This window comes from Quercus robur, chromosome 9 (genome assembly GCF_932294415.1).
Source record: "Quercus robur chromosome 9, dhQueRobu3.1, whole genome shotgun sequence".
NCBI lineage: Eukaryota > Viridiplantae > Streptophyta > Magnoliopsida > Fagales > Fagaceae > Quercus > Quercus robur.
The window spans coordinates 17,439,404-17,456,515 of record NC_065542.1 but is presented as its reverse complement, the minus strand read 5'-3'; positions in this window follow the sequence as shown (position 1 = coordinate 17,456,515).

The following is a 17,112-nucleotide window of genomic DNA, read 5'->3' as shown; positions in this document are numbered from 1 at the left end:
AAAGTTAAAAATTTTATTTTCTATCTTTTATCTAGAGAAAATAAATAAAATTTTTATTTAAGTAAACATTAATTGGTGTCTCTATAGGAAAAAAAAATGTGGGGTATAAGAATTTAAATAAGGCACTTTACCATGTGTCATATCCGTGGCCGAGGAGTCCATTACCAAGCCGAGGAGGCCACATGCTCGTACAGTAATGCCACATCAGTGGCACATTGTCAAAGGAAGTCCTACTATTGAGAAAAAGTTTCGAAGAGGGGTTAGTCCTAACATAACTGAAGGGGTGGTGGCTGCACCCACATTTAATGCATCCCACCAAACCTCCTGATTGCATTTATATAGAAAAGACCCTTGAATAGTGTTGTCTTGGTCACTACAACTCACAAAGGGCTAGAGAATGTGTCTGATGGGACAAGCACTCAAGTGGTGTACTAAAGGATCAACAAATGGAAGGTTAGGATCGCCTAAAGGGAGTTATATAATATGAGAGACCCTCCAAAGGGTGGGGGGACACAAAATCTGTAAAGAAAACACTAAAGTATTAAGAAAAATAACTATAATCAAAACTAAAGGAAATATATTCAAGAACTACTCTCCTCAGACATTGCCAAGGAAGAATTTATGTGCATCACATTTGTCTATTTATTGTTTTTCCTTGTTCTCTTACCATCTTTAGCCCATTAAAGGCGTTGTCCATTTTGTTGAGACCTAGCTTTTCAGCCCACTCTTTACAAATTTATTGTACTGAACTTTTTGGGCCTTAGTCCATTCACCTTTTGGACCTAAGAGTCAAAGCCCCTCTACAAAAAAACATTAATTGTTATTGAAAGGTGTATAGCTTAATATTTAAAAAAAAATCCAATTAGATAACTTCCAATAACATTGCAATAATATTTAATTTTAAAAAAAAAAATTGCTATGGTAATTTAAGGAAAAACCCAAATTACCATAAAATTTCCCAATATATATTAGAATATATTCAAATCCAAAATTTTCCCACGTGCATCATCTTCAACTTCTAGATTATAATTATTAATTACTATTATCCTATGACTAATTGATAGTATTAATTTCAAATTTCAAAATTCTCAATTTCGTTCTTCAATTCTCAATTCTCAATTTCGTTCTTGTACGTAATTGTTTCCACTTGGCTATCGGCAGTCGACACAAAAGAATTTAGTATTCTAGTCTCGGTCTATTTCAACTCATTGTTTCAAGCTTTCTACTATTTTTATCACATACACCAAGTGCAAGTAGAATAGCATCTCTCTCTCTCTCTCTCTCTCTCAATTTACTTAAACATTTATGATTTATTTAGTCCCTTCCGAGTAAATTTCTATCTTGCCAAATTAATCACAAATCGCTGCACTGTTTAAAGGTTTAAACTTTAAAGCTGTTATATGATATCTCATTTTATCCATTACATTTGGTATAATCAAACTTGATTTTCCTCTATAATATATATATATATATATATATATATATATATATATATATATATTCTTTCTTTCTTATTTTCAACTCCATCCCTGCTCTACCCAATGATTGGTGTCGCAGTGGATAAATTTTTTTCCTTTCCATCCAATTTTTTCTAGAATGCTTGGTGTCAATCTGTCTCGAAAAATAAAATGAACCCCATTTTTTTCTATAATACTTGTAAATGTCAATCTATCTAAAAAATAAAATGTACTAGCAGGTAAACGTTTTCCCCCAATGTGGTAGGAAATAAATTTGTAATTTTTTTTAATCCAACTTAAATGTTTTAATTTTTTTTTTTTTTATATTGGTTAAAAATGCTTCACACACAATTGTTGTAAAATAGCGGAAGCTCAAATTATCAAGATTGATTGTGAAAATATTTTAAACCTATCAAAGATCTTCAAACTAACAATAGGAACAAAGAAAATTAATCCAAAAGAAAATAGACACAAAACACCAAGATTTACGTGGTTCGGCAATAGCCTACATCCATGGGCAACGATGAACAAATTTCACTATAACAAATTTGGGATAATACAAATTGGTATAGAGGCACTCTCACAAACTCAAATCCCAAATATACCCAAATAACTCTCTCTCACAAATACAAAACTAAAGAACCAAAGACGAATCAAAGAACCAAAGGTTCACAAATACCAAATACGAATTACACACAAACCAAAGAAAGAGCCACAAATCAAATCCAAAAGTTGCAATGCACCAAGAGAGAGCAAATCACCAAACTGCAGGACCAAAACCAAGCGACAACAAACCTCTCTCACTATTCCAAATTACAACCCACAAATATTAAATAACCAAATGAAAAGAGAGCCTTTTTCTCACATACTCTCATATTTCTCTCTAATTTTTTGTAACAGCACTATACTTATATAGGAGACTTAAGTCGGCTAGTAATCCAAAACCAAAAAAGACTGGACTTCTTTTCTACACACAAAAAGAGAATCACTCCTATTCCAAATAGAATTCAAAATTAAGTGATAGACAAAACTTCTAATAAAGTTTGATAACTTCTAACAACAGTAACCCAAAAGAAATAAAATTCTTTTCTTATCCAAATCCAACAAGGAGTTGAACTCCTAATTCAAGCCATATTCTACAAATAACCAACATACACTTTCTTCTTTTAGTTTCAGGATACGTAAATAAAAATAAATATATATATATATATATAAAGTGAATAGTGTCAATAGAAATTTACACAGTTAGCGTAGCAAATTTACACATTTTTAGCTTGATTAATGTAGATGATTTTGGGGGTTGAATGTGTAAAATTGATACTTTTTTTTTTCTATTTTGCAATGTTTGATGCAAATACTCTTAAGTTGTGTTTGTATAGGCTGTTGCAAACTATGTTTTTAGTTTAAAATGAGTATTTGTAAAAAAGTTATGAGGTGTTATTATTGCGAAATGGAGTTTTTGGTTTTAAAAATGCTCTTTCAAACTTCCAAAATGCTTAACAGAACGGATCCTTAATATGTGTATAAATTGGCCGGAGCATATATACTCTTTTAAGTTTTAGTATAAATCTCCATACTAGATGACCAATTAAGTTTTCCAACATAGAATTATATTTCGAAATTTTATCATTAGACAGAGAGGACATAACTCTTAAGAGTGTCCTACAGGCTAGCTAGCCGAGTATGTTCCCAAAGGGCATATAAACTTTGTGAAAACTAAAGTAATATGTAAGAGCATCTACAGCAGTGGAGTTAAAAATATAGCAATTTAGCTCCACCAAAAGTTACTTTATCTATTTTATCTACACACATGTCACAGCAGTAGATCTATTTTAGATTTCAACACAATAAAATAATATAAACATCACAATAAAATAATATAACCACTACAATAAAATAATATATCCCACTACCCAAAAAACTTCCACAGCACCAACCACAACCACTTCTACCATCAGCCACAGCCATAACCACACCCACCACCACCACCACCACCAGTCCACAGCAGGAAAAAAAAAAAAAAAAAAAACCCCAAATCTCCAATCTTTTTCCTCAACCCAGACCAAACAAAATCACCAATCACAAACAAGCACAACGTCGGCGAGCTGGGTCAGCAGAAGGAATGGGTCGGCGAGCTCCATGGGTTTCAGACCAACGACTTCAATAAGCTTCAGACCGGCGGCTTGATGAGCAAGCGATCGACGGCGTGAGATGAGATGAGATGAGGCGTGAGGCATGAGGCGGCGAAAGAGAAGTTTGCTTGAGAGAGTGACTGAGAGAGAGAGAGATGAGAGAGTGACTGAGAGAGATGAGAGATGAGAGAGACTTTTTATTATTTTATTAACTGGCCGAATAAAAAAAAAAAAATTTTTTTTGCTCTCAGCTACCGTGCACATCTATAGATAGATGTGCACTGTAACTGAACATCTAAAATTTTTCCTTATGCCTCCACTGTTGCAGCGTGACTTTTGTGTCTGTAGAGCTAAATTTTAGAAATATACCTTCACTGCTGTGAATGCTCTAATATTGACTTTGAGAGAAGCTAGGTCTAAGGGTGCACCGATCTGCAAAGATTATTCTCTTCAGAGCACCTTTTTCTGACCCCTTGACTTCCAAAAAGAAGTTTGGTAAATGTTTTCTTCGTTTATTATTAATTTTTATTGAAAGAAAGTTTTATTAGTTACCCTTTCAAACTTGTCTAAGTGTTCAGTGAGTGTGAGTGTTTAGTGTTTTTCATACGAACATTGCTGTTGACTGTTGCAGGTGCGTCCGACTTAGCAAGACCATTGGCTAGAGAATTTTGCCTAATATATATACAAGAGTTTATTAGTGGGAGTAGTCAACAACACATTTAAATTTAAATAAACCACTTCATTAAATCAGGAAATAACACGAGTCAAAAGCTAGATACTTGTCAGAATTGTATACCATGCGTGTTTCATCATCATCATTCATCACAGTCTTTAACACGACGTTTATCGAATTAAGAAAAACACCCATTCCTGTGTGAGACTTCCCCCCACCTTTTCTTTCCTTCTATTTTGCTAAGCTCTCTAATTTCATAATTATGTCAGTTGTTTTGTTTGTGTCTAGTTTTTTTTATCAATTGCATATGAACCATGATTTTTTTGTTTTTCCTCTTTTACTTACTTGACATCACTAAATAGTTTTTCAATTATTATAATAATAAATATAGCTTTTATTTGATTTGTAGATTATAGATTAAAATTTAATAATTAAAAAAGAAGTTTTTTTTTTTATTAAAAACCTTTTAACTTTATTAAAAAGAAGATAAATTCAGCACATCATGAGTAATGACTGACTCAATCAGTAAAGGATTTTCCTCTATTCAAGTTACAAAATTATCACTATTGACTATTGGTGTGCTGTCGCAGGCAACCAAAAATAAAATCTATACTCCTAAAAATATATGTAGTAGTGCGAGTAAGGATCATTCCCACGGAGAATATCTAACCTAGTTTTATGCTACGTGAACAAGGAGGGGGGTGGAGTATAATAAAAACAATTTTAAGAAAAAAAAAACAACTAAGGAACAATTCAAATTAAAGTATCGAAATTAATCAAAAGAACAAACCTTGGTCTAAGTCAACATCCACCATCGGAATTTTACAACTGATCATCGATGCAAGTATATATCAATTCACACTTTGAATATTCACAATTGGAACAATTTTCCTATCTCTCCTTAGTCATAGTTAATTAGAAAACAAGTGATCTAATAAACCCTAACTACTAAACAACCCAAGACAAGCACTAAAAGTTTAATCTAGTAGTAGCCTTAAGAATTAGAGAGATCGATGAAACTAAACAACACAAACACAAGCGGTTGCATTTAATTTAGTCGAGCATTCTTCCTAAGATCTAATAATTTCTGACGCAACAAATCATTAAATCTTGGTTGCTTCACAAGTTAGAGAGATCAAACAATTAAAGATTTGATATCTAACCTAGCAGTAGATTGCAATGAACAATAAACTAGTAGGCCTCCTAGTAATTAAACGAGACAATCATGAAAATAGGCACAGAAGAACATCCGATATTCAAAGCATAAATTGAATAATAAAAATAAATTAGATCTCACAGTTTTATTGATTCTGAGACTTCAGTTTCCTTTGACCAAGTATAAAAGTTTAGTCAAATAGGGCCATGATGAAAACTCAAAGGAAAAATCAGAGAAGAGGGGAGAGAGAGGCGTGTGTCCAATTCTGATTTCTCCTCCCCCTTTTACACGCTAATTCCCCCTTTCCCAAGCCTACAAAATCTCCTTAAAATATTCTCAATAATAATATCCAAATCTAACTAATTAAGAAAAAATATTAAAAATAAAACAAAGTCCTAATATAACTAGGAAAGTGGTGTTTTTCAGCTGGAAATTTCGTGCACCAAATCTGGAAGCTTCTGAAAATAAACCCCATCAGATCTGCGTATTAGAATTGTAGTCAAAGGAACATTTCAAAACGTCAACAGTGCAGATGCAGCAACTTCAAGCCCGATTTCGACCTTGATGCGGCCCGTATCTCTCAAAACTCAAAACATAAAAGTTGTAGAGCTTTGTCTTGGCGTTCCATAGCATCTTAAATCATCTCAACTGGAGCTTGGATGAGAGAGTTATGCCCAGATTATGAAGCAATGTCAAAGCTGTCCAGAATCGCCCAATTAGCTACGTTTTGCACTTAACGCCTCAATTTGCATCCTAAATCAAAATATAAGAATAATGAGTACATTTGGGTACCAAATAAATATAAAAGACTAAACATTAAGGGAGAAAAATATGACAATTTGCATTCTCATCAACTATATCTTTGGCGTACTTTGCCAAAATATGTGCCGGCCTATTACCTTGTCATCTTACACGGGACACTTGAGCTAATCTAAAGTCATGAAGTTTCTGAGAAACCCTAGCTAGTATATTCGAAAAACTCACAGGTGGAGAGCATAACCCCAACAGAGCATTAGACACTATCTTAGAGTCACATTCAAAAATCGCATCTCTTATACCAACATCCCAAGCAAACAAAACCCCAACCTCCATGGCTTTAGCTTCAATCTCTAGAGGTCCCAAATGGTTGATGGATTTTCTAACTCAAAGCTGCCATTACCTTGCCTTCATGGTCTTGAATCACTACTCCTACGTACCCAAGACTGTCCATCTTGGTTAAAAACTGCTCCATCTTGGTTAAAATAAAATACAATTATTTTGTATTTTATTTTATTATATTTGTTGATACTAAATAAATATTAGTTTTATTTTTATGTATTAATGTCTTGAATTTTAATATATTCCTCATTCATGAATAATGAAATTTTTTGATTCATGCTTAGGTCTTCAAAGAAGAAATTTTGTCTATATTGACATTTCCTTAAATATTCCTGAGAGATGTAGTGTGATTTTCTCATATTTTTTATTATTATCTCATTAACAGCATTAAAGTGATCCCTTTTGGCTTAATTAAACTAACATGTCAGTGTAATCTTGACTATTGTTTTTTAGCTAATATGTAATCTTGACTATAGAGAAACAATATTGATGCCTAAGAGTTTATTGTTAATAAACTGTACGTTTCTTTGATTGGATTTGTTTGTATTCTCTTATATATTTTTTTAAAAAAATACAATTGTTTTTGAAAGTTTAATTTAGGTAACGACTATCTTCAACATTCATTACAGTTAAGCTAATCATATCTATAATTTCTAACTTTCGTATATATTATGAAATAATTTATTTAAATATTTTTTTTGAAATTCCCATGCATTCCAAGGGTTATACACTAATTAAGTAATATAGTGAAGCTTAACACCCTTGTGGAGCATGGTAGATGTACTTAGAGCATTCTCATCAAAGGTGTTAAAAATGCTAAATGCTATTTTTTAGCATTTTTAGCACCTCAAATCATAAAAACATACCTACAATAAAGATACTAAATGCTAAAATAGCTAGCACTTAGCTACAGTGAGCTGTTATTGATAACAGCTCAATGTAGTTGGATTGTAAATTTTTTTTTTTTTTTATTCTCACCAACTCTCTCTTTTCTCCCTTCTGTCTTCTCTTTCCTCTCTTACTTCTTTCTTCTCTCTCCCGTGCCTTTGTTTGTTCTTGGTGGTCCACCAATGGTTGTGGTCCAGCGAGGTGATTTGATTTTGCGGGTCTAGGTTTGTGGGTCTAGGTTCATGGGTTTGGGTTCTGTGGTTTGATTTCATGGGTCTGGGTTCTGTGTTTTGATTTCAACGGGGTGATTTGATTTTGTGACTTGGTGGGTTTGTGGGTCTCTGACCGGCGTGGGCATCGGCATTGAGGGGAGATCGGCGTGGGTCATCGACTAGGAGTTCGGCATGGGTCATTGAGTTGATTGGCGTGGGTCTCTGATCATTGTGGTGGTCGTTGGAATTGTGGTGGCTAGTGGCTAGTGGCTAGCGGTGGGTAAGATTGTTGGGTTGAGAAAGAGAGAGAGACAAAGAAGGAGAGAGAGACAGTGAGACCAAGAGGGAGAGAGGATGAAAAAAATAAAAACAAAAAAGGAATAAAAAAATAATAAAGAAATAATATTTAAATGAAATTGTAAAAAAAAAAAAAAATAGAAGTTTTGATTTTGAGTGTATTATAAATTGAGATGTTAAATGTTATAAAGTAGTTTTTTAAGTTGCTAAATGTTAAAATTTTTAAAACCCTTGTTGTGAATGCTCTTACAAATTGAAGGCTATATGTAGATACAATTTATGGCAATTAGTGTTAATAACTAACACTAAATTAACAAAATATAAAATTCAATATTGTTCTTCTTAACTTATAAGATGTAAAAGTAAAACCCATAGATAATAAATGATAAAACAAACCAATTGTAAAAGTTCTAAGAAAATAACCAATATACTTTTTTTTTTTTTTTTTGCTCTCGCACAGTGTATCCTCAAAACTTTCAACCAAAAATTAATCACTGTTTGCACCGGGTGAGCCCATGAAGGGGTAAAGTGCTAGCCTAAGAAATTCTTTTCAAAGTGCAGATAGCAGGACTCGAACTGAAGAGTACACCCAGTCGAGCTAGTACAAGCACCTTGAGACCCAGAGCCCAACCAACTCGATCAACCCCTAGGTTACAACCAATATACTTATTCTTTATTGGATGAAGTTCATTTCAATTTATTGTAACACTAGAACTATTTTGGATTAACTTACAGAAAATTCTAGAAAATTGGATCCGACACCTTAAAGTTAAATCGATTCAAAAAGATTAAACTGGTTATTTATTCCTTATTTTTTAGATAGCTAGATTAATTTTTTAATAAGTTGAATCCACTTTGGGAAGTATAAAGAGGCCAGATAGTTTCGCAGTTTGGTCATGTCACATCAGCTAAAAAAAAACTCTCTGAGTAAAGCGAGTGCGACGTTTGAAGTGATGACATTTTTTTATTCTAAACGAAGATAGTTCATTATATACGTAATATATATATATATATATATATATATATAAATATAATTGACACCCCACGTCACCACACCCACTGCTTCATTTCTTCAATTTACTTCTTATATTTTCCTTGTAGTATCATTTTAAGTCCTTTTCAAAAAACTATGGGGCAACGTTATAAACCTTTGAAAACAAAAATAATTTGGACTAACAATAATTGGTCCTGAAATGCTAGAGATAGCTGAATTCGAATTCGTTTGCTCATTCAGAATATTTCGAGTTTATTGCGGAAGGTCAAACCACGTTAATTATTTTTTGTTTCAATAACATGATATTAGAGTTAAGAATTTAGAATTAGGAATCATTTTTTGTGTCTCCATCTTCAACATCCTTTCCCATCACAATGTCTCCCCTCCAACATTTCCCTCTCCAAATCCTCTCCTTCTAGGTTCTAGCTACTCTGACGTTGTTAGTAAAAGTTGCATGTGCCACCTCCGACTTTTGTCGTGCTCTCTCACAATATTATAAGATTATAGTATATATTGTAGATCACGATTTTATTTTTATATAATAATTGTTCATTTAGGATTTATACAATATGAGAAACGTTAATGAATCACTTGAGGGTATTGATTTAGCCGCTATTTTTAAAAATATTTAATGGGAAAATGATAAAATAATTAATTTTGTTGACAGTTTTTTATATTTTTTATAAAAGTGATGGTAAAACTTTCTTATTATGGTTTATTAACAATTACCCTAAGGGCATCCGTTAATATGGCCTTTATACAATTGATGTCCTCCCCCTCTCTCTCTCTCTCTCTCTCTCAACCAACATTAGGAAAATAGCATGTGCCGGCATATGACTCACTTAAAGTAATTATATACAATCACTAAAGTGTGGTTTAGTAAGTAAAGACATGTTATCTTCCTATTGTTTACTTTAGAATTTAGTTACGAATTCACACGATGTTCTAGCTTTAGCCCAGCCTATATATACCTCATTTCCCACAAAATTAAATCCTAATTCCCATTTGAAGTGTGAGAGAAACTCGAAGAAAATTAAGAGAGAAACTCGAAGAGAATTAAGAGCCAAACACCTTGTGAGAGGAGATTAAGACAATCACACTCATCACTCTCTCTAAGTTATGTGTGTTGATTGGAGTTTGGAAAAGATTGGAGCAAACCAAAATCAGCCATGAATGCTTTAAGTTGCAATTAGCATTCAATTGCAAATCCGAGAACTAGATTAGAGAAAGAATTTGTGAAGTCGGTTGCGAGCAAAAGCTTTGAAAGCTTGAGTATATAGTTACTATTAGACTTGAAGGGTTTTGTGAGTAATATATACTACAACTATTTATTATAATAGACCGTTTTGTACGGGGAGGTTGTGGAGAGGTTTTGACACCTAATACTCGAGTTTTCTTCTTCATAAACACTTCAATGTGTTGTTATTGTTTACTTTTCTATGGTTGTGTTGATATTTATGTTTATCTGTGCTTACTAATGTTATATTGGCTAATCATGACGCAATTGGATTTTAAATTGTTAGATTAGGTTAAAATTAGTATTAACCATAATAGTAACTTGGGATCTAAATCATAAACATGGTAAAATTTGATTGTTCTCAACATGGTTCAATTGTAACATTACACAAATTGAGACGTCATCAAGACTCTAAACAAATTTGTGTGTTTTATACTTGCGTCCTACTGCTATTTTTTCCTTCCTAGCTAGTCTGCTAGACCCAGCTTTTATATCAATCTAATCTAGACAAAGTTGAAGTTTCAATTCCTCTTCTTCTTTTTGTTTAATTTTGATGTATTTCTAAAGTTCACTCATTGAGAGAGAGCAAGTGCAAGCTGTCTCAATCAACGTCAAAACAGCACAAGAATTTAACTTGACTTTTTGACCACTCTTAAGTAAATGTCTCTAACAACTTTTTCTTATCATAGTGCGTAAAAGGTGTTCCTACTATCTTTCCTAGCTAAGCTAGGTCTTGACAAGCCCTAGTATATATGTTCTTCATTAATGCTTGCATAGATGCATGGTTTTGCAGGCCACTAATTCCTATCTCAATCATGGTAACAAGGACTTCAAATATGTTCCTCAGGTATCTCAGTTAGACTACTTGTTCCTACACTCAGCCTGTCTTATCCCCCCACACACACACATATATATAAAAGAAAGAAACCCTTAAATTGGACGGCTGGATCTAGAACTCTCTCTGGCAATGGCACCATTATATACAGCTTTCCCATCCACATTTTAGAAAATGCTAAGCTACGTGTACTGATTTCAGAGTTGGACCATGGTGGTCCATGGAGCACCAAACTGGTTATGTTTAGAATATCCCTAGAAAGTGCAAGTTCGGACCCAGAGTTGTGCCTTGGTCCGACTGATTGTCGAACGAGAACTGACCCTTTAAATTAATCTCTGTCGGCCATCATCTGTCTCAATTGATTGGGTACAAACTCATCCCCTTTGGTTTTAGTGTTAGGTATCTATTTATGTTGTTTAACCAATCATATAACACCAACATTCTTAGCCCACAGTATATAATCACGTAACACCAATAATTGTAGCTCTATGTTATTAACGAATTGTATTCATATTCACTTATCCATAACAAAAAAAACAACAATATCATTTTTTAACAGTGATAATTCCCTATAACCAAATATAGAACGTTATAGTATATGCATGGTCCATTTGATAGCTAATTTAAGCCGGCCACCATAACTAATATGATGGCCGGCTTGCTTAATTTCTTGGTTTAAAGCTTAGTTTTTGATCGTTGTAGAGTGACTAATGACTCTTGGGATGAGCCACATTGGTGCTATATCCATTAATAAGAGACTCCAATAATATAATCACTTTCATGCAAACATATGTACGTAGTTTCACCATAGGTACATTATATATTTTATATTTTTCATAATAAATAAATAATAAAAAAATAATAAAAAAGACATGGGATTTTTTAATGAAAACATGAAAAATGAGTATTTTTTTGGGGGGGCCTCTATTTTTTTTTTTTTTTTTTTTTTTTTTCATCTAGAAAACAAAGAAATTAACATGGTTTTTTTTTTTTTTTTAAGTTTAAACTGACGTCCTATCAATATCAGTGTACGAAAAACTTATCCTTTTGAAAAATAGACTCGAACCTTTAGAAGTGTTAGAACGTCATGTCACTCTATTGATTGTCATGACTCTATAGCTCTTATGCAATACGGCAATTATAAGCACAAAAGGAGGACAAAAAAGTTGCTTCGGTGGAGTACTGCAAACTCATTCCTAATTGTCATCTTATTGAGCTCTCGTTTCAAAGTGAGGTACAGCTCACAATGCAATGCAAGTACTCTTGCCTGTATATTTTTTTTCTTTTGACATTTTTTAGCTTCAAGGAAATTCCAATGAATTGGTTTTAGTGGAATAAAGTACTGCCTGTCTTGTTTGATATGCAATTTATAAAAGAATGATAGTAATACTACCACAAACTCACAATTTTCACTTAATTTGTTGTAGTACTAGCATTAATCTTTATAAATAAATTATAAAAAAAAAAAAAAAAAAAAGAGAAGAGAACTATTTCTTTGTCGTTGTGCCTGACAATGAACCATAAAAGAATGCCGTTAGTGTTGTCAAATGTATGCAATCAGAGTTAATTAATTTATTAATTGCTCTTAGAATATTTGATAATTTTTCCTTGACTATATGTATATGCTTTATTCTTTTTACTGTAAAGGGTTAAGCGGGACTTTCTGATTATATGGTCAAATTTAAAACCTCACTACACTCTATAAAAATTTCAGTTGTAATCTTTCCACAATGCCATCTTGTCTATGCGTTCGTACATTCATTATTACCATTGGTGATTGATCCTTGGGATTTGATTTTTGACAAGTGGATGTTTAGACTTTTAGTAACAGCTTATTTGGACAAAAAGCTAGAGCATATGCATTGGCATAGCCAATACTTCAGCAGTTCAGCTAAATAGTCATTTAAGAATATTTTTTCTAACTTGCCTGTTCACTCGAATACACCTCACTTCCCACTCTTATACTATGTTTGACAAAATGGAGCGGAGGAAAGGGAAAAAGTAAAGAAGAAATGAAAGAAAGAGAAAGGAGGAACATTTTTCTTTCATAGTGTTTAGTTTGCAAGGTAGAAAAGAAAAGAAAGAGAATCTTTATGTTAATTAGGAATGACAATTCGTATTGGTTGGTCATGTTCATGTTATGTCGAGCGTGTTATGTCGAGGTATGGGATATTCGAAAATATGACTTAATTATAAAATATGACTATACCTAACCCAACTTATTTATTAATCGTGTTAAACTCTCTCAACTCTAACACAACCTATTAATTATATAAACGGATTGACACAACACAGCCCATTTCAACCCATTAACATGCAATTTAAGAAAAATAAAGCAAAAAAATAATTGTTTTCTTTGTTTTGGGTAAAAGAGTGGGGGTTTTAGAGTTTAATACACAATGAACCATTAAAATTATTTTAATTACTTAATTTTATATAGATTTCAATTATATTTTAGAGAAAAAAATGACATTCATTTATATTAATTGGGTTGTTTCGGGTTGATTATAGATTAAGCTGGTCAATACAAAATTAATCCCTTTTTTTTAATCTAAGAATTATTCCATTTTATTAATCGACACTAACTCATTTACACTAAGCACTATAACCTGAAATAAATAATGTCTTGTTCGTGGGTCGTATTGAATATTCTCACCCTTAATGTGTACCTCATTTAGAATACTCTCTTCTCTCTAATTTCCCTTCCAATTTGGGAGAAAAGAAAAATAGTGGGCTCTCATTCCCGAATTGGATCCTCTCCATTTGAAAGTGGAATGAAAAATGTGCCCATTTAGGCCATGATTTAAAGTCGAAAAAATCTAAGATCTAGATTTTGTCAACTCATTAATTCTAGTTTAATTTAATCACAACTAACTTTTAAATAAGATGGAAAAATCTAAATGCTAGATTTTTTTCAACTTTAAATCATGACCATGAAATGGGCAAGATCCAAAATTATTCCAAATCCCTCATTCCCTCCATTTTCCCTTCACTTCATTAATTTCTCTCCAACTAAACAAAGAAAAATTTTCATCCTCCCATATGTTTCCCTCTCCTTATTTCCTTTCCTCCCATCTTCCCTCCAACCAAATATAGTGTTTATTTCATTTTCTATTTCTTTTTTCTTTTTTACTCTCTCTCTCTCTCTCTCTCTCTCTCTCTCTCTCTCTCTCTCTCTCTCTCTCTCTCTCTCTCCCCGTAGTTTCTCTCCCTCCCTTCACACAACCTTGTCTTCACTACCGCCCATACTACCACCCTTATTACAAAACGAAAAATAAAAAATGAAAAGATAAAACTGAAGTAGGTAGTAGTATTTGGTTTTTTTTTATTATTTAAATGATATTTAAATATATTTAAAAAAAAAAAAGTCTATTTAAAATTGTTGCCTTAAATCTCAAATTAGTATCCTTTTGGGAACAAACTTATTTTCTATAGCTTAGTATCCATTTAGAAACAAACTTATTTTCTATAGTTTATTTACATAATATAAAAAAATTAAAACAAGTGGAAAAATAAGTTTAGAATCAAAATTAAAAAAAGCAAAATGTTGTAACCAAACTCATTTGATCATGCTAGCCCTGCTGCCTTGTAGAATCAAAATTGAGATGATGAAGTTTAGATATTTTGTATTTGTACTTATTTTTGACTAAATATTTGTACTTATCTGATTGGTCACTCTTTTATAAATTTTCGTTTTTTTCTTTTCTTTTCCTTTTTGGTTATGATGAAGTTATTGAGGGGATTTGAAGTGACATGCCACTCCACTAGGAGAGAAGTGGTGTTTATAGCTTTCATTACCAATGAAGTAAGAACACCAAAAAATAGAAGGAAAAAAAGGTCAAATTGACAACCAAAAGGTGGAAGATAAGATCGCCCATATGGAGTCCGGACACACACTAAGCCCTTGCCCTAAGGGACCCCTAACTTTTTTGAGAGACAAATTCAGAATTTTTTTGTTTTGTAGAAACGAAAGTCTATTCATTGTTGTGTAGTCTCTTTTTTATTGGACCTGCTCTGCTATAAATAGCAGTACACTTTACTCACTTGCATGGCCCCTTCTATAGATTAGAGCCTCTGTACATCAATGCATTCCACGTGTTTTCCAGACCAAAAAAGAAAGAGCAAATTAAGAGTAAAAAATATTATGATAGGATTACCCATTATGATAAAATTAAAGAAAACTTCTGCAGCAAGCAAGAAAATGCTGTTGAATGTGTTATATTAACATGCGTTCAGTACTTCAGTTTGATGAAGTAATTGAGTATAAACAGTAATCAGAAAATTAATGCGATTTGAGACTTTGAGGTGTGTTTCTTTTTAGATCTCATAATCTGTCACATTAAAATTATAACAAAATTATAATCTTATCTCTTAAATTTTTTTCTTATGAATTCACTATTATTTTTTTCCATCACTCATAATTTGCTACATCAAAATTATGTCAAAATTATAGTCCTACCTCTTAAATTTTCTCTTAGCATTCTCATCAAAGGTTTCAAATGCTAAATATGCTATTTTTTAACATTTGATACTAAAAAATTTAAGATGCTATATTTAAAAGTTTTAACATTTTAGCTACAGTAGAATATCATCTTTGACATCTTACTATAACTGAAATCTTAAAATAAAAAATAAAAAAATAAAAAATAAAAAGGAATATTTAAATAAAGTGGTAAAAAAATAGAAGTTTTGATGTTAGATGTATTGTAAAGTGATATATTAAATGTTATAAAGTGACTTTTTTAATTACTAAACGCTAAAATTTTTAAAACTCTTGATGAGAATACTCTTAGGGTGTACAACTTTGAGATGTGCTATTCTACTTGGGCTTTCAATTATTTACTCATTGCTATTTAGATTACTTTATTTACCTATACTCACCAAAAGTTTTAATAACTTTTTATGTAGGACAAGTCTACTTAATTAAAAGGTAAAAGTTTAGGGCCCATTTGGTAGGGCATTTCAAACACCCATTTTCAGTTTTTAAACAATATTACACATATTTTCACACAATTTTTCACCCACACGTATTTCAAAAAACTACAAACAATACTATTCAAACTCCTCTACCAAACGGGTCACAAACTCACTTTCTACCGTATCACAATCTACATTGGATTCACATTGTAAAAAACAATCTTCATTGGATTTATAACATAGATCCTTCAGTAAATTTCAGCCTGTAATTCATAAATCTCCCTTTCAAAAAGATAGTCAATATTCCACATTGTCAACAAATTATATCGATAATAGAGATAGTAAAAGTAGAATTTTAAATAATGCCTTAAATTGGACTTAAAAGGTACATTTAAGGGTATGTTTGGATTTGCTTATTTTGCTGAAACTAAAAACTTTTTGTTGAAAGTACTGTAGATAAAAGTCAAAGTTAGCTGAAAGAGTATAATGGAACCCATAAATAGTACCAAAAAGTGCAGTGGAACCCATGAATAGTAGCAAAAATAAGCTAAATAATAAAATAAGTTGACAAAATTAATCATGCCAAACGGACACTTAATATTTTTCATTGAATTAGCACATTTGACTAGAGAGTGTTTGGAAAAAGGCAAAACGTTTTATGTTTTTTACATTTTTGTCTCAAAAAATTTTCCCAAAAACATTGTAACTTTTAGTATTTTTATAAATAAGTTAGCTTTTAGCTTTTTAACATATTTTACATAAATATTATCAAAAACTATATATTTTGATAAATACTATACAAATAAGCTACCGAAAATTACAGGGTACCAAAACATATAATTGTTTATTTATTACAAACTTATTTACGATTAAATTGTCTCTGTTATCCAATATTGGGGGAAATATTCTCATCGCATCGGTTCCCCATTTTTGACCGATCTCACATTATGGAGGTAGGTCTGGTTCCTATCTCTTGCACTACACACTTTCATACACACTTTGTTACGATTGTCTGATATACAGCCAACTGGAAATGATGGAGAAAATGTAGTCTGTCGTAACTCAATTGGGAGCTAGAGAGAGTGTATGTGTAATAATTTGACTAGGGGCACGTGTATTGTACTAAAAGGTCTAATAGGTCAGAAGAAATACCCTCGGAGGAGGTTCCTGATAAGCCACGCACGCACTAAAGTCTAAAGACAAACTATGGCTCTTG